This window comes from Nelumbo nucifera, chromosome 1 (assembly GCF_055504915.1).
Source record: "Nelumbo nucifera cultivar China Antique chromosome 1, China Antique-T2T, whole genome shotgun sequence".
NCBI lineage: Eukaryota > Viridiplantae > Streptophyta > Magnoliopsida > Proteales > Nelumbonaceae > Nelumbo > Nelumbo nucifera.
This window is the reverse complement of record NC_142649.1, coordinates 212,430,454-212,448,759: the sequence shown is the minus strand read 5'-3', so window position 1 is coordinate 212,448,759 and position 18,306 is coordinate 212,430,454.

Genomic DNA, 18,306 nt, shown 5'->3' with positions numbered 1-18,306 from the left:
CGAAAAAGGAGAAAGAACTGAAAGAAGTGGAGTAACTTTTACTTCGCCCGAGCTTACCTCTTCCTTACCCCGGAGCTCGGGCAGATCGTAAGTGGGAGCTCGGCGGCGCCGCCGCCACTTCCTTGCTGGCTCGACGTTGGTGCTACTGGCCTTAGTATTACCAAGCAAGATGGGCCAAGGGAGGGGCTCGGACTACTATTGGTAGCTGCGTACTGAGGGGCCTTGCCTCAAATCTGCGGCTAGCACCTTGAACTGGTTTTCAGTAAGTGGGAGCTCAAACTGCGAATGCTGAGGCGACGCAAGCCTAACTGGCTAGGAGGCCCCTGACTTGACTGCAGGCTGCGAGGCAGGGGTAGTTGGTCTCTCTTTCCCGCCACGAGATGATGTCGAGGTCTCTCCCCAGCGAGAAGGAGCGAGAAGGAAGTTCGTTCCAGTGGCGGGGTTTGGCTTGCTGCGTCGCCGGATGCCGAGGAGGGAGTGGTTGCTGGGACTGAGGCAGTGGGGGAAACTGTTGTTGATACTGATACTGGGAAACTTGGTGCAGCACTTGCTGCTGATAAAGTTGAAGCTACTGGAACTATTGCATTTGAGCTTGCATAGCTTGCATGCATTGCATCAGGTCCTCAAGCTGGCTTTGGCTGGCCACCGGAGGGATGATGGAGGGTTCAGCGAAGGTTGTTCTGATCGTAGAGGGAAGTGGAACGTTCACGGTTGCCACTGTCTGAGGCACATTCAGACTGGGAACTCCGTCCGCAGAGGGGGGGGGGACGATGAACTATCCAATGCAGACAGTGGGAAGCTGGGGTTGTTCCCTAGAGACTTTTCGGTTTGCACCTCGTCTGACATTGCTAGAGGAAGCCATGGATGCTGAGTTTTGAGAGTTGCAGAGATTGGAGGAAGGCTTTTTGAAGCATTTCCCACAGACGACGCCAAATGATGCTGCGCGATCCGGGCACTCCTAGCTGGCGGAAACCTAGCTCCTAGCTAGTGACAAACAGTACCTGAGACGAAGAGAAACGTGAAGAATTCTCGGGGAGCTCGCCCGACAGGAACACTCCGATGCTTAAGTTGGAACTCTGAGATAACTGAAGAATACAAAGAGAGAGAGAGCTAAGAGTGCAGATGGCACAAGTTCAGTACCTTGGCTCCTTGGGGGTCGGGGTCTTTTTATATTGGAGATCTCTCAAATCAGGCGTAATCGCCTTTGCCGCAGCCGTTACTGCCAGAGCCAAGGTGGTGGATGCAGGCAGCCGTTGCGGGGTACGAACCTGTCAGGCATGCCACATCTGGCAGAAGTGGCAGGCACGACGCCGCCTGACAAGAGACGTAGGCGCAACCACCAAATTCGGCAGGTACTATTGCTAGGCAGATCTTTCCTGCAGGTTGCCGGGCTACTTTGCACCGAGCTGCCTTGGTCCGAGCTACCTTACGCTGGGGTGCTGGAAGTATGCCGAGGTGCTTATGCTTAAGGTGAGCCTTAGGCAAGTATGGGCAGGAGTGTTAATGGGGTTGTCCTGAAGTTGAAACACTTCGGGAGGAAGAGTTCGGGGCCCTCTGGGAGGAGATCGGGTCTTGGGAGGAGCTCGAGAGTCGTAGCTTGGAGGGAGCTCAGGGCGCTCCTCCCTTAGCGAGAATTCGGGGTAAGATGGATGCTTCTTTTCGGCGAGTTGCCACGTCCACCGAGTTGTATTGCCGGGCTCCGGCGAGTTCATTACGCCGAGTTATGGCCCGGCTGCCACGCTGAGTTGTCACTTATGCCAGGTTGTTCCTATGTGTCTCCGTGCTACGAGGTCGGGCCAAATCACCCTCCATCACTAGCAATAATGATTCTGCAATAAATATTTTAAAATCTCAATTAGAACCATGTTTAAATGGTAAATTATTTCATATCAAAACATGCACATCTTAAATTTATATATTCGAGATGCCTTGAATATTATTTCTACTCATATTTCTAAAATTATAAATTATATTATATATATTAAAAGTTCAGGGACAAGAAAACAATAATTTAAATATTTGTGTCAAAATTATGGTTTAAAATATAAACATTTTATTTTAGATTTTAAACATAGATGGAATTCTACCTATGCTATGTTAGGAAGTTGTATTTCTCGTAAACAAAATGTTACTGATTTTTATAATGCAAAAAATACCTAATGATATTATATTTGAGGAAGACTAGGAAATGATAGTTTGTATAAGATATTTTTTAAAACATTTTTTTGGTGCAACTAATGAATTATCAGTTATTTATTATCCAACTAGTTGTAATTTACCTTATCAATAAATGGTAATTAGTGATTGTTTTGCTAAATATATAAATAATCCACATTTTAAATGTATTGTTGAAATAATGGAAAATAAATTTAAAAAATATTGGGAGAACATTTCTCCCCTTTATTGTTTAGCTACAATATTAGATCCTAGGATTAGGAAAGATGGTTTAAATATTTTAATTGAAACATATTGTGAAAATATGAATATTGAAATTGGAAATAAAAAAGAAGAAATTAATAATTTATTATTTGAAATGTACAATTTATATGAATCTAAAGTAATAGTAAATATTCCTACAACTTATACAACATCTTCTATTTCTGATCTTGAGTCCAGTAGTTGAAGAAAAAAACTTTTCTATTTAATAAGTAGAAGGTAGAAATCTGCAACTTCTACAACAAGTTCATTTACTAAACTTAATTTTTATTTACAAAAAAATTTTCTAGTTTAGGTGAGGGAACAAATAATTTTGATATTTCAACCTAGTGGAGTGAACATTCAAAAAATTATCCAATTATCGCCGCCATGGCATGTGATCTACTAACCCCACTGGTATTTACACTTCCATCGGAGTTATATTTTAGTGTAGATACCAGGGTATTGGACGACAAGAGAAACTACATGAACTATGAAAGTATAGAGATGTACATCTACTTTAAGGATTGGTTAGATGCAGAAGATAGATAAAGGAGAGCATGGTACTACACCGGATATTTCACCAGAAGCAGATGATGAAAGTCATGATTCATGAAGTTGACTAGTTGTATAGAATTTTTTTCAAATTATTGTGACTTTTTTTAATTTTATTTAATTTATTGATATTTTTAACAATGTAACTTTGTAATTAAATTTGTAACTATATTATATTTTTTATATTTTATTAATTTATTCCATTTTCATATTTCATTCATCCAATGATCCAATCGTTGAATTTGCAATTTGTATCTTTCAAATTTAAATAAAATAAAATTTCTATTTTTCTTCCAATTTGTTATTCCATCATTTTTATTTGTGATGGAGGGTGATTTGACCCGACCTCCTTAGAAGGCGACCCAACCTCGCAGACCAGCTCGCTACATTACAGCTCACCACGGAACGAGCTCGCTATAGCGCGAACTCAAGGACCCCAGTATGCTGAAACAGAGCACTCCAAGCTAAGCCTATCCCAGCTCGAAAGCTGGGATAATCAGCTCGCTCCAATACTGAGGCAAGAGGACCGCCTCAAGGAAAATCTCAAGCGGAATCACCTCGGCATATCTCCAAGAGCTCGCTATAAGGCAGCTTGCTATGGGATAGCTTGCAGCAAGGCAGCTCGCTATTGAGTGACGCGGCATTTTTAGGAAGCTTCTTATCTGACAAGATCGTACCCGTTAGACTGCACCACGTCTCCTGACTGACGACGCAGTCCCTTCCAGCCCGACGGACTGCACCCATGTCTCTCGACTGGTGGCGATTATGCCCGATTCGACAAGAACATCTGTATTTAAAGGCCCTAGCTTCCAAGGGGCGGAGGTAATTGAATTGATCTAGCGCTATTTGCACTCTTAGCTCTCTTTGCATTTCTTACAGCTCTCTCAGAGTTCTAACTTAAGCATCGGAGTATTCCCACCGGGCATGCTCCCCAGGAATCCTTCACCTTCCTCTTCCCAGGTACCATCCGTCACCAGCTAGGAGCCAGACGCCCGCCAGCTAGGAGTGCCTAGATCGCGCTGCATCAAAACCTCTAAGGCAAGTTCTGCTCAAGCCCCGAGGTCTCCGGTAGACTGATGAAGTGGGCCATTGAGCTCAGCGAGTACGACCTCCAATACAAGCCATGAACTGTTATCAAGGCCCAAGCCATAGCAGAATTCATCATGGAATGCACTTTCAGCTCCAAAGTCCTCAGGCTGGTTGAACACGAGGCCCCCAGCACAGGCGAGCCCGAAGTTCCCAGGCCGGTTGAGATCGAACACCGTGAAGTAGCAACCAATGCGGCATCTCTTCTATTTAGGTCGAGCGCAAATTGGAATGAGGAGCCCTGGATCCTTCACATAGATGGCTCGTCAAACCAGCAGGGCAGCGGAGCCAGAATCGTTTTGTACGACCCAAGTGGCACAAAACTGAAGTACGCACTATGCTTCGAGTTCACGGCATCCAACAATGAAGCGGAGTACATGGCGTTAATAGCCAGGCTGGCTCTAGCCAAGGAAGTGAAACCCAAGCATATCGTCACCGGCAATGATTCCCAACTCGTGGTAAATCAAGTCACAGGCGAATACAAAGCTCGCAAACCAACCATGATCGCCTACTTAGCCAAAGTAGAAGAGGCTCTGCTTGACTTTCAGTCACACTTCATCAAACAAATCCCGAGATCGGAGAATGCTGAGGCCGACCAGTTAGCCAGCACCAGTGATAATACCATGGGAACCGTGTACATAGAGAACCAGCCTAGACCTAACACGCCAAGAAAGCGCTACGACAGGAATGCTGAGGGCTTGTGCGGTGCACACTTGCGGGGTAGGGCTCTCGCCCAAAAAGCGCTACGACAGGGATACTACTGGCCAACGATGAAAGAAGATGCGGTCGAGCTCGTCAGAAAGTGTGACAAGTGCCAGAAGCACGCCAATATCCACCACCAACCTGCCGCCAACCTGAAGTACCTCACCAGCCCGTGGCCTTTCGCACAGTGGGGATCGATATACTCGGACCAATCTCGCCAACGACAGGACAAAGAAGGTTCTTAGTAGTGGCAGTTGATTATTTCGCTAAGTGGGTAGAAGCTGAACCCCTCGTAACGATCACAGCTCGGAACGTGCAGAATTTCTTTTGGAAAAATATAGTGTGCCACATTGGGTTACCTCGAGTACTGATCTTTGACAATGGTAAGCAGTTCGAGGACATTAAATTCCAGAACTGGTGCCAAGACATGGGAATTCAACAAAACTTTACCTCAGTGGCACACCCTCAAGCGAACGGCCAAGCGAAAGTCACGAACAGAGCTATCCTCCGTGGATCGAAGGCATGCCTGGACCGAGCTAAAGGACTATGGGCAGATGAGCTACCCAATGTTCTATGGGCTTATCGGACCACAGTGAAGACCGCTACAGGCGAGACCCCCTTCAACCTCACCTACGGCACTGAAACAGTCATCCTAGCCGAGATCGAGGTTCCCTCACTACGTCTAGAAGCGTATGATGATAAGGCAAATGAAGATGAGCTACGCACCAACCTTGACCTACTCGACGAAGTACGGAACCTTGCATATATTAGGACCATGGCCTACCAGCAGAGAGTAGCTCGGTACTATAACGTCAGGGTCAAGAAGCGGAACCTCCGCGTCGGCGACCTAGTCCTTCGTAAACTTATGGTGCCTGAGCCCGGTGTTGGTAAGCTCGGGCCAAATTTGGAAGGACCCTACCGAGAAAAGCGGGTGCTCGGGGAAGGAACATACGAGCTCGTAACCCTAGAAGGGAAACAAGTACCTCAGGCATGGAATATTGTCAAATTAAGGCAATATTACCTATAAATTACTGAGTAGACCACGAGTCACTCCCAGAGCCTAAGGGCCAAAATTACGAGCTAACAAAGACCAAGGCACCATAAGACCCAATCGCCTTTATGGCATGGGCAAACTCTAGGAGCGGACTATAAGTCACTCCCCCAGCCTACAGGCTAAAACGTCGAGCTAACAAGGACCTCGGCACCAAATAAAACCTAGTCGCCTCATCAACATAGGCTAAGTACTAGCACTGAAGGCATAGGCAGCTTAGGTGTGAACCCTATGATGCGTAGCTCACCTCGGTACACTAGTTGAACTCGGTAAGGGACAACCTACATAAACTTAACCCAGGTGCATACAGGTCAGGCATGTGCTTACTATGATAACCACCTCGGGGTATACCATAAACTCTCCCCGAGTGTCGGTAAACAGTTCGGAGTAACAATGACTGAGAAACCTCACTTCGGGCATTTAGCTTTAATAGTTTGAGTGATAAAGTCACTTCGACAAAAAGTGAAGAGCACACAACACTTAGCAAAAAAAAAAATCTCATTACTAAATCTTATAAACAAAAAACTAGGCCTAACAGCCAGAGAGAAGTTCATTAAAAAACAAAGAAAAAGCAGGGCCTAAAGCCCGAGATAGTTCATCAAAAGAAAGAAATACTTAAAACCGGGTTCAGACACCCGGGAACAACCATTCCAGAATCAGAAGAAAAAAGAACAGCTATCGGAGAGTCGAGCTCCTCCTCCTCCGCCACGTCCGCCGCCTTCAAGGTTGAGCCCGGTGAACATCTTCCGGACCACCCACCGGCAGAGTTTGAATCCCGAGCGGTAGGAGCTCAAGCCGTACTCCACCTGGAGGTCGTGGTACTCCTGGGAGTCCTTGAAGTCCCACACTGCCTTAGCTCGTTCTGCCTCCACCGCGGCATCAAAGTTCCGTCCGATCCCGGAGCGTGGACTCCAAGTCCTGAACCTGCTGGCGATGGAGCTCCCTCTCCGCTGCCACCCTCGACGACTCCTTCCTGGTCCCGGACGAGCAACTCCTGAGCCTCGCTCCCCTTCTAAGCCTGGAGGATTTCACCTCAGGCCTGGTCGAGCTCACCCCGGAGCTTCTACACATTCGACCTCTAAGTAAGGGCGTCCTTGGAGTGAATGTTAGTCTGGAGGGGCGGAGTTCACCTGCTAGCAAAAGGCCGAGGTCAAAAAAAGAAAAAGAAAAAAAAAGAAAAATGGAAGGAAAAGAAAAGAGAAAAGGGGGAAGCAGCCACATACCACCATGCAATGAGCAGAGGCCACCCTGGCGAACTGCCTAGGGTCCATCCCTCCCCAGTCAGCAACTTCGTCATGAGTGACTGCCTGTCGGCTCCTCTGCGTGGCCACAATGTAATTGGTAATGTTTTCCTCCTTCCCCTCGGTAGGGAACCGCGGGAAGGCGATGGGACGAGATTGCACAAACGGAGGGTATTGCCCTTGGGGTGGGACCTCCCCTTCTCCTTTGCCACATTTCGTAGCTACTCCCTCAAACGGGACTAGTGGGACCTAGGGCGGTGGTGGAACGAAGGCTGGGTCGGCAACCTCAAACTCGATGCTCCCGAAAGTGGACGCTCAGTCAAGGCACAACCTCTTTGCCCTGCGCTTTTGGTTGCTTGACAGAATGCGGCGTGCATCTACACCAGACATGTTGGCTGCCAAAAATCAGAAGGCATTAGTCCAAAAGAAAAAGGGGGGGAGCGCGACCTAAGGGCAACCTATTAGGGCTCAAGTCGGCCTGTGCGAGCTTGTCCTCAGCCAAATAGTCCGAGCAATGGAAGCCAATCGTTGCCCAGGATTGCAACATCTCCCGAACTTGGGATCCAAGTCAACACCCGAATCCTGGATGGCGGCCCTCCAGTTGGTCGGGAAGGGCCACCCTTCAGGGTTGCGAACTACAAAATAATCTCGCTTTCAAGCCGGGATCCTGTTCGGTAGCTCGTCAATGAGCTTGAAGTCGGGACAGGGAGAGAAGTAATAAGAACACCTTTTCTAGAGGCACTCCGGGGGAGGCATTCTTGATGGAAAGAATAGAGGAGAATATGTCGAGGTCGAGAGGAAGACAATACCCATAAAACAAAGAAATTGTCCCAACTACATTTCGGATTGAGTTGGGGTGAAATTGGTCTATAGTAACATTAAAATGGTTTAAAACCTCCACTATCAAGGGATGTAGAGGAAGCCGAAGGCCAGCAATTAGTTGTTCCTGGAAGATCACGATTTCGTCGTGACCATGTTCCCAAGGATAGTCGCCGGATGGGAGACTGTAGATGAGATTTCTGGGAAGGTCAAATTGAAATACCAAGGTCCTGAGTCTCTCCATCGACATGGACGAAGGACCGAAGCTGTCCGGCTCCCTACCCCGGGAAGTGGAAGTCGTTTCACCGGAGGCCTCCCAACCGTCCGGAGCCTGCCCCCAAGCTCCCCCTGAGCTCGAAGGGGCGTCATCTTGGTTACTGCCCCGGGGAAAGATATTGTACGGGTACGCAGACATTGCTAACATAACAAGAGGACTCACTAGGAAAATGCTGAACCGAAAGGACGGTTTGAACAGAAGAAGAGCTCGAGCAACTAGGCAAAGGCGCGACATCAAATCCGAAAAGCAAGGCAAGTTAGCGTGAGAAAAATGAGGCCCAAGGCCCTCCTATTTGTAGCCACTATGCCCACAAACCGATGACTCAGATCAAGGCGAATCCGACGGTTCATAATCAAACTGACTGCATGTCTTCCGAAACCAAAATACGACTGGCTACATGTCTTCCATGATTAAGGTAATGTCGGCTGCACGTCTTCCAAAACTGAGAGCCATTTTGGCGCGCCTTTTGGCACTTGAAAAGTCCAAAAATCGCCTAAAAAGTCCAGAAATGGAGGGTGATTTGACCTGACTTCCTAAGAAGGCGACACATGGACATGACTCGACATAAGTAACAGCTCAGCGCGACGGCCTGGCCACAACTGAGTAGCAAGCTTGTTAAAGTCCTCGCTGACCATCTCGCTACATTACAGCTTGCCACGGAACGAGCTCGCTACAACACGAGCTCAAGGACCCCAGTATGCTCAAGGACTCTGAGCTGGGATAATCAGCTCGCTCCAATACTTAGGCAAGAGGACCGCCTCAAGGGCAACCTCAGGCGGAATCACCTCGGGATATCTCTAGGAGCTCGCTATAAGGCAGCTCACTATGGGATAGCTTGCTGCAAGGCAGCTCGCTATTGAGTGACGCGGTGTTTTTAAGAAGCTTCTTATCTAACAAGACCGAACCTGTCAGACTGCACCACGTGTCCTGACTGACGGTGCAGTCCCTGCCAGCCCGACAAACTGCACCCACGTCTCTCGATAGGTGGCAGCGTGCCTGTCCTTTCCGGGTCGTGTCTCTCATTTGATTGGGCAGTACTCTACAATGGTTACCAACACAGCCCTGGCAAATAACGGCTGTGACAGAGGGCCAGTGGCGGTTACGCCCGATTCGATAAGAACATATGTATTTAAAGGCCCCGGCTTCCAAGGGGTGGAGGTTATTGAATTGATCTAGCGCTATCTGCACTCTTAGCTCTCTTTGCATTTCTTACAGCTCTTTCAGAGTTCTAACTTAAGCATCAGAGTATTCCCACCGAGGTACGAGGGAAGAGTGCAGAATCCTCCTGGGAGCCAGGTCTCGTCCCGAGGTACGAGGGAAAGGCAAGTTACTCCTCCCGCCTCACAGCAAGTGAACAGGTCAAGAGACACTCAGCCCACCAGAGCTACTTCACCTCGGCCCTCGCAACTTGAAGGTTCGCTTGCAGGGAACCGGTTCGAGGTTCTGGCCGCGGACTCCAGACGAGGCCCCTCTGTCCATCACAGCCAGCGTCAGCAGTCCGAGCCACTACATGCCAGGACATTGCCTGAGAACACGGAGGTCAACAACACCAATGCGGAGACAGTCAGGAAGCAACAAAGGCGGTGTCCTAAGGCACATCGAGCAGTAGCTCCAAGCCAGCTCGCAGGACCCAGTCAGCCCGAGCAACCTAAAGGTAAAGAGGACGCGAGCTCGGAAGCGACGAAGACCGGTCCAATCCTCTCCGTGTCATCCCCTTTGTCCTCCGAGCTCCTAGCGACCCCGATGGCGAAGGACTTCAAAGTACCTTCGCTGGATAAGTATGGCAGGTCATTCGACCCAAATTATCATGTAGACTCCTTCCAGTCCCAGATGCACCTAGCTAGGGCCGATGAATCTTGCATGTGTGTTGCCTTCTCTACGACCGTCAAAGGAGTAGCTCGCATATGGTACAAGAACCTCGCGCCCGGGACGATCAAGAGTTGGGCGCAGTTTGTGTAAATGTTCACCCCGCACTTCATCACCAGCAAGAAGTGTCCAAGGTCACAAGAAAGCCTCCTCAACATAGTCCAGAGGGAAGGGGAGTCGATTCGAAGCTACACCAAATGCTTCAACGACACTTGTTTGCAGATCCCCGACCTGGATCCCGTTGTAAGGCTCACAGCAACAAAGAAGGGTATTACCCACAGGGAATTCAAGTGGCACGTAGTGGCGAACAAGCCCAAAGACATCACTGTATTCCTCAAGCTCACCGACCAGTTCATCGGTACCAAAGAGAAGATGAACCAGAAGACTGAAGCCCCGGCGGAGAAGAAAAAAAGGGAAGATGACAACCCGAACAACGGTGGCAACAAAAGAAGAAAAAGTAAGTCCCCAACCAGGGGAGGAAACAAGTCAGATCAGCGTTCCCAAACTCCTTCGGTTGAAAGGATGAGCTACACGCCCCTCAACGCGAAGCGGGGGGAAATCCTCATGGCGATCAAGGACGCCTCTTATGTGAAGTGGCCACTTCGGTTGAGGGGAGATCCTGCCACTAGGAACAGAATTGTTTATTGTCATTTTCATAAAGATCACAGTCATAGCACCAAGAATTGCAGAAATCTCCGCGATGAGTTAGAAGAACTCATCCGTCACGGATACTTGAAAAATTTTGTACAAAAAGATAATAAAAGCCAGACAGATCAGCAGGGGGAGCAAAGGAGAGATGCTCCCGAGTCCAGCAACAAACAAAGTGAGCAGCCGTAGAGACAGCTGCTCGAAGAGAGACCGATCCGCGGAGTAATCAATATGATTACTGGCGGGTCCATTGTTGTGGGCTGCACTTCAGTAGCAGGGAAAGCCTCAGTTCGTGAACTGGAACGTGAGGAGCAAAATTCACCAAAGCGACCTAGGCTAGAAGATCCAATATTCTTTATGGAGGATGACGCGCGCGGGGTTTAGTATCCCCATGACGATGCCCTAATCATAAGGATGAGGATCAATGACATCGAGGTGAAGCGCGTCCTTGTCGACCAAGCAGTTCAGCAAACATCCTATTCAAGGACGCATTTGACAAGCTCCAACTCCAGGAAGGCGATCTCAAGCCAACAGATACACCCCTGGTGGGCTTCAGCGGAGAAGAAGTCAAACCGCTAGGTTGACTCTCAGTACCCGTATAGGTCGGCATGTGGCCCAACGTCACGTGGTTCGAGCATACATTCGTGGTGGTCGCGACTCCCTCCCCGTACAACGCCATAGTAGGTTGGCCTATTACCCATGCACTTCCCGCAGTGGTTTCCACCTACTACCTGGCCATGAAATTCCCTACGGACTACGGAGTATGGGTAGTGCGAGGCGACCAACTCAAGTCTCGCAAATGCTATGTCGCCACTCTCAAGGGGAAGGCCAAGATAGCGGCTGATGTCGAGCTCGAGCGACCTGTGGAGTATCCCGAGGAGCGAGCTACGCCAACTGAAGAGACGGTCCACATCCCAATCTCGAAGGAAGATCGAGCCAGAACTCTCCATATCGACGCATCGATCGAGGAACCCCTCCGTTCTCAGCTGGTATGTTTTTTACTTAAAAATTTAGACATATTTGCATTGTCTACGGCAGAGATGCCTGGAATAGATCCTTGTATTATAACTCACAAATTGAATATTGATGCTTTAGTCATGGCAGTTAGACAGAAAAAACACAACCTCGCTCTGGAGCGTTGTAGGATAGTCGATGAGGAGGTCGGGAAGCTCCTTGCAGCCGATTTCATCAGGGAGGTCCATTACCCGAGCTGGGTGGCTAACCCAGTTCTAGTAAAAAAGGCCAACGGTGAATGGCGCATGTGCGTCAGTTATATCGACCTGAATCGAGCTTGCCCGAAAGATTGTTTCCCACTCCCTAAGATCGACTGTCTAGTGGACGCGACCTCAGGGCACAAGTTGCTGAGTTTCCTGGACGCGTACTCAAGATACAACCAGATCCGGATGGATCGTGCCGATGAGGAAAAAACGTCATTCATAACTGAACTAGGATTGTAATGTTACAAGGTCATGCCCTTTCGGCTAAAAAATGCCGGGGCGACCTTCCAAAGACTTGTAAATAGACTATTTGAGCAATTGATCGGTAATAAGGTTGAATGCTATGTAGACGATATGGTCGTCAAGACCCAGTTTTCAAACTGTTTAATAAATGATTTGAAGTGTGTTTTTGAAATTTTGCACAAGTATAATATGAAGTTAAACCCTAACAAGTGTGTCTTCGGTGTCACGTCGGGGAAATTCTTGGGTTACATAGTCAACAGACGTGGCATCGAAGCCAACCCTAAAAAAATAAAGGTCATCATAGATATGAGGCCACCTTGTAATTTGATGGAGGTTCAAAGGCTGAACAATCGTATAGCCACTCTGAGCCGCTTCATGTCTAAGTCGGCAGATCGCTGCCTTCCATTTTTCAAGGCAATTAAGAAAAGTAATGATTTTGAGTGGACTGAAGAATGCCAGCTCGCCTTCGACGAGTTGAAAAAATACCTAGCTAGCATCCCGGTTCTGACCCGACCCGAGGAGGGAGATGTTTTAAAGTTGTACCTCTCCGCAAGTGATGAGGTAGTCAGCTCGATACTGATAAAGGAAGTAGACCGGGTCCAACGACTTATCTACTATGTCAGCAAAGTTTTGCAGAACACCGAAACAAGGTACCCAGAGATTGAGAAACTGGCGTACGCGCTGGTCAAAGCAGCTCGGAAGCCTCGTCCATACTTCCAAGCCCACATTGTCGTCCTCCTCACCAACAAACCTCTGAGGCAAATATTACTAAAGCCCGAGGTATCTGGCAGACTGACAAAGTGGGCCAGCGAACTCAGCGAGTACGACATCTGGTACGAGCCTCGGACGATGATTAAGGCCCAAGCCTTGGCCGATTTTGTTGCAGAATGCACCTTCCGCACCGCAATCCCTGAATTGATCGAGCTCGAGCACAGTGAGGAAGCTTCAACCAATGCGGCACCTGTCCTGGTTAGAGCAAGGCCAACCTGGAATGAGGAGCCTTGGATCCTCCACATAGACGACTCATCTAATCAACAAGGAAACAGAGCCAGCATTATTCTGTACGGTCCAACGGGGTGAAGCTGGAGTACGCACTTCGGTTCGAGTTCATGGCATCCAATAACGAAGCAGAGTATGAAGCACTGATAGTCAGGTTCGCTCTAGTGAACGAAGTATAAGCGAAACACATCGTCATTTGTAGTGATTCCCAGCTCATGGTGAACCAGGTCACCGGCGATTATGATGCTCGCGACCCCACCATGGCTGCTTATCTAGCTAAGGACAGGGAAGTTCTACGCAGCTTCCAGTCATACTTCATCAAGCAGATTCCAAGGTCCGAGAACGCTGAGGCCGATGCCTTGTCCCGTTTAGCCACCATGAGGACCGTGTATATAGAGAATCTACCTCGGCCCAGTTGCTCCTGTTGTACAAGCAAAGTTGAGCTGGATTGACCCACTTGCGAGCTACCTGCTTCACGGGACCCTCCCTGTAGATCGCAATGCGGCCAGAAGGGTAGAGCATCAGGCAGCCAAGTACGTCATGATAGACGGACGGCTGTACCAGAGATCCTACACGCTCCCCTACTTGTGCTGCTTGCGACCCTCTGAGGCTGAGCTCGTTCTCTGCGACACTCATGAAGGCTTGTGTGGCGGACACTTGGGGGGTAGGGCTCTCGCCCAGAAAGCGCTACGACAGGGGTACTACTGGCCCACAATGATGGCAGACGCACTCGAGCTTGTCAAGAAGTGCGATAAATGCCAAAGGCACGCCAACATCCACCATCGACATGCCGCCGACCTGAAGTATCTCACCAGCCCGTGGCCCTTTCCATAGTGGGGAATCGACATTCTTGGACCATTCCCGCCAGCGACAGGACAGAGGAGATTCCTGGTGGTAGTAGTAGATTACTTCACGATGTGGGTGGAGGCGGAACCCCTAACAACAATCACAGCCCGAAGCATACAAAACTTCTTCTGGAGAAATATAGTTTGTCACTTCGGGCTACCTCGGGTGCTTATATCTAATAACGGTAAGCAGTTCAAAGACATCAAGTTCCAAAGTTAGTGCGCCAAGATGGGGATACAGCAGAAATTCACTTCGATGGCACACCCTCAGGCAAATGGGCAGACAGAGGTCACGAACAGAGCTATACTCCGTGGACTAAAAGCCAGCTTAGCCCGAGCTAAGGGACTATGGGTAGACGAGCTGCCCAGTGTACTATGGGCTTACCGAACCATTGTCAAGACCGCCATGGGTGAAACTCCGTTTAACCTCACCTATGGCACGAAAGCGGTAATCCCAGCCGAGATCGAGGTGCCTACATTACGCCTAGAGGCATACGACGAAGAAGAGAACGACGACGAGCTCCGTACCAACCTCGACCTGGTGGAAGAAGTACGGGACCTAGCATACATTCGGGCTGCAGCCTACCAACAAAGGGTGGCTCGGTACTATAACGCCCGAGTCAAGAAACGACACTTCCGTGTTGGCGACCTGATCCTTAGAAAAGTCATGGTACCTGAGCCCGACGTTTGTAAGCTCGGACCGAATTGGGAAGGTCGGTACCGAGTTAGACGGGTACTCGGGGAAGGTACGTATGAGCTCAAAACCTTAGAAGGTAAGCAGGTACCTCGAGCGTGGAACATCGGCAACCTAAGGCGATACTACCTATGATTGTCGAATTGGAGAGAGGACTACGAGTCACTCCTGGAAGTCCAAAGACTAAAAGTGCTGAGCTGATAAAAGAACTTGGCACTATGATAAGTCCCAGTCGCTTCTTCGGCATGGGCACATAAGTCCTAGTTGCCTCCTCGGCATGGGAATACAAGATCCAGTCGCCTTTTCGGCATGGGCAAAACCAAGGGTAAGGAGAGCGAACTGTGAGTCGCTCCCAAAGCCTAAGGGTTAAGGTGTCGAGCTGACAAAAGACCTCGGCACCTCATAAGTCTCAGTCGCCTCTCCAACATGGGCGAACTAGTCCCAGTCGCCTCCTCGACATGGGCATATAAATCCTAATCGTCTCTTCGGCATAGGCAAAGTACCTCTAATGCCTAAGGCATAGATAGCTCGGGTATGAGCCCTATGATGTCTAGCCCACTTTGGCATATAACAACAGGTTGGGCTCGTTAGGGACAACCAACATTTAAAGGAGTAGCCTGTGTGCGGACAGGTCGAGTATATACCCTTTAATGTCGCCCACCTCGGTGTACATTACGTAAAGTTACCCCTACTAATAGTCCTAGCAGACAGTTCGAGGTGACAAACACTTAAAAAAAAATTATTTTTGTTATCCTTACTTGTTGTCTAGCTCGGTAGCCCGACAATTCAGGGTAACCTATACACCTACTCCTACCTTTTTCTTGTTTAGATCGTCAGATCGGGAGTCATTTACATTTAGAATATTTGTGCACAAGGATTACTCAAAAAAGTTTGTATTTCATTGATGGAAAGATTTTAACTACAAAGATCTCATTATAACCCAAGCTCGGTGACCTCGGAGTGTACATCCAAACAGTAAAAAGAAGAAAAAGTCGGGATCATGCATGCGGACTGCCAGGCAGGTCGGTCTCCATATGCTCGTCCGCGTCCTCTTGACCCGATGGGCCCGCCTCCAGGACTTCATCGTCACTCTCTTCTTCAGACGAGCCGGGCTCTTCGTTCGCCTCCTCCACGACCTCGGGAGTAAGGTCAGACATAAAGACAACTTTGAGGTCAAGATCGGGGAATTTCTGCCGCATTAGGTACATGCACAGCTTAAAGCCTGAACGATAGGAGCTCGATCCATATTCGACCTGGAGATCATGGAACTCTGAGGATTCCTTGAAGCAGTCAATGGCATGGTTTCTTTCTTCAGCTCGCGTCTCTTGGATGGCAGTCTTGAAGATCTCAGTCCGCTCGTTGATCATTGCTTCGAGGTTCTCGACCTCTTGTTGAAGCTTTTCTTTCTCCTCGGTCATCGCTGAGATCAGATCCTGTTGTTTTGCCTTCTCCGAGGTCAAGGCCATGATCAACTTCTGTTGCTTTGCCTTCTCCTCGGTCAAGGCCATGATCTGCTCCTGTTGCTTTGCCTTCTCCTCGGTCATGGCCATGATCAGCTCCTACTGGCTCCGAACTCCTTACTTGGCCCAAAGAACCTCACCCCGAGTTATGTCTAGCTTGCGGTAAAGCTTCCGCGTCTTCTCCTCAACTTCCCAAGCTCTCTTCAGGCGGACTTCGGACTGGTAGACCAACAAATGAATGGCGGAGTTCACCTAGCAAAGAAAATTGAGGTAAGTATATTTGAAAGTTTGACAAGGAAGTAAAATGTAAAGTAAGATACTTACCACCATATAGTAGCTGGCAGCCCGGCCTTCGAGCTGGCTTGTAGGCATGTCAGCCCATTCCGTGACCTCAGCAAGAAAGACGGCACCCTTGCTCTTGAGTAGCCGAGCCGAGGCATCATTACGCTTTCCTTGGGAGACTCGGGTTCCGGCACGGAAGTGCTCTCTGGTTCATGAGGTTGAAGGTCTTCCTCCTAGTCCTCATCCAAGTCCACCGCAATGGGTTGAGGGCGGACCTCCTCCTCGGGGAGTTCATGAGGGCGGACCTCCTCCTCGAGGAGCTCGGCAGAGATCGGCTCCGGAGCAAGGATTTCGGATGGAGCGGGAGCAGAAGAATCGGCCTCCCGGTGAGATTTCTTCGAAGCCTTCCTCTTCTTCCCTCTCTGAAAGCTCTTAAGAAGGTCCTTAGCATCGACCTCCGGCATGGTAACTACAAGAGTAAGAAAAAGGGTTAGTCGCGAACTAAAGAAAACCTTAAAATAAAAACCGAGGTGGAGACCTACCAGGAGGGCTCAGCCTAGCTCGCACAAGCTTCTCCTCGGCCAAGAAATTCTTCATCTCTAGGCCGAGGTCCCTCCAAGAGTTGATAACTACCCTAGTCTCCGCATCCAAACTCACCCCGAGATCCTTGATTGCCACCCTCCGATGAGTTGGAAAAGACCATCCCTCAGGATTTCGGACAATGAAGTATCTCCTCTTTCAGGCTGGAACCTTGTTCGGGCAGCCGAACAGGATTTTAAACCCGGGCCGAGGAGAGATGTAGTAACTTTGTCTGACATCCCCGCGTAGAGAAGCGGAATTCTTTTTGATAGAACAGATCGAACTGAAGACGTCTAGGGACAACGGTCGGTTATACTCATGGAACAGGGAGATGGTGCCTACTATGTTCCGGATAGAGTTCGAGTGTAGTTGGTCAATGGTGATGTTAAAGAATTTGACTATCTCTATAATGAAGGGGTGGAGCGGGAAGCGCAGCCCGACAGCGAGCTGCTCCTCAAAAATTGCGAGCTCGTAAAGGTCGTGATCCCAAGGATACTGACCCAGAGGAACACTGAAAACTAAGCTATCGGGAAGACAATAGCGGGCTACTAAGTACATTAACCTATCCGAGGTCAAGGTAGAAGGACCGAAGTCGTTCAGATCCCGACCTCGGGAAGAAGATGGGACCTCCGTCCTGGAGGTCGGTCCCTCCTCCCAAGCCTCGAGCTCGCCAGGCTGAGATGGCCCAACTTCAGGCATAGAAGCTCCCTCTAAAAGCCGAAGAGGGGAGTCACCTAACGACAAGCTTGTCTCCCCAACAGGGCTGGGGATTGCACCTCGGCGCCCCTGACCTCACTAGAATCACCTAAGAGCCTATCTATGCTAGAGCTAAACATGATTAAAAAACAAAGGAACGAAAGAAAACACAAACTCACCAAAAGAAGGACGACCTCGGAATACAAAGAGAGAGCGAGCTGAAAGACTCTGACGCAACCTCAGGAGAGCTCAACCACAATTTCTGGCGAAAAAGAAGGGTCCCTCGGCCCCCTATTTATAGTTCACTGCGAGGCGATTAACGGATGAGATCTGCTCCATCCAACGACTCTCATAAAAACTGGTTGCACGATGCCCAAGGACAAAATCGGTTGAGCGCGTTTTTGACATCCGCGGAGTCCATATACATGCAACGCGACCTGGGCTACGGTTGGTTAAACCGAAGGTTCGAACAGGTTCGACTGGCTGATCCGCTCGACAAACCACCTAAACCTCGTGCCAAATCCACCTGGACTTGTACTCCCCGCACCGGGTCAGGACCCCCGGCTCGGGGAGTGGGGCGCAATTGATAAAGGGCGATTTGGCCCGACATAGTAGCAGGGGGACACGTGGA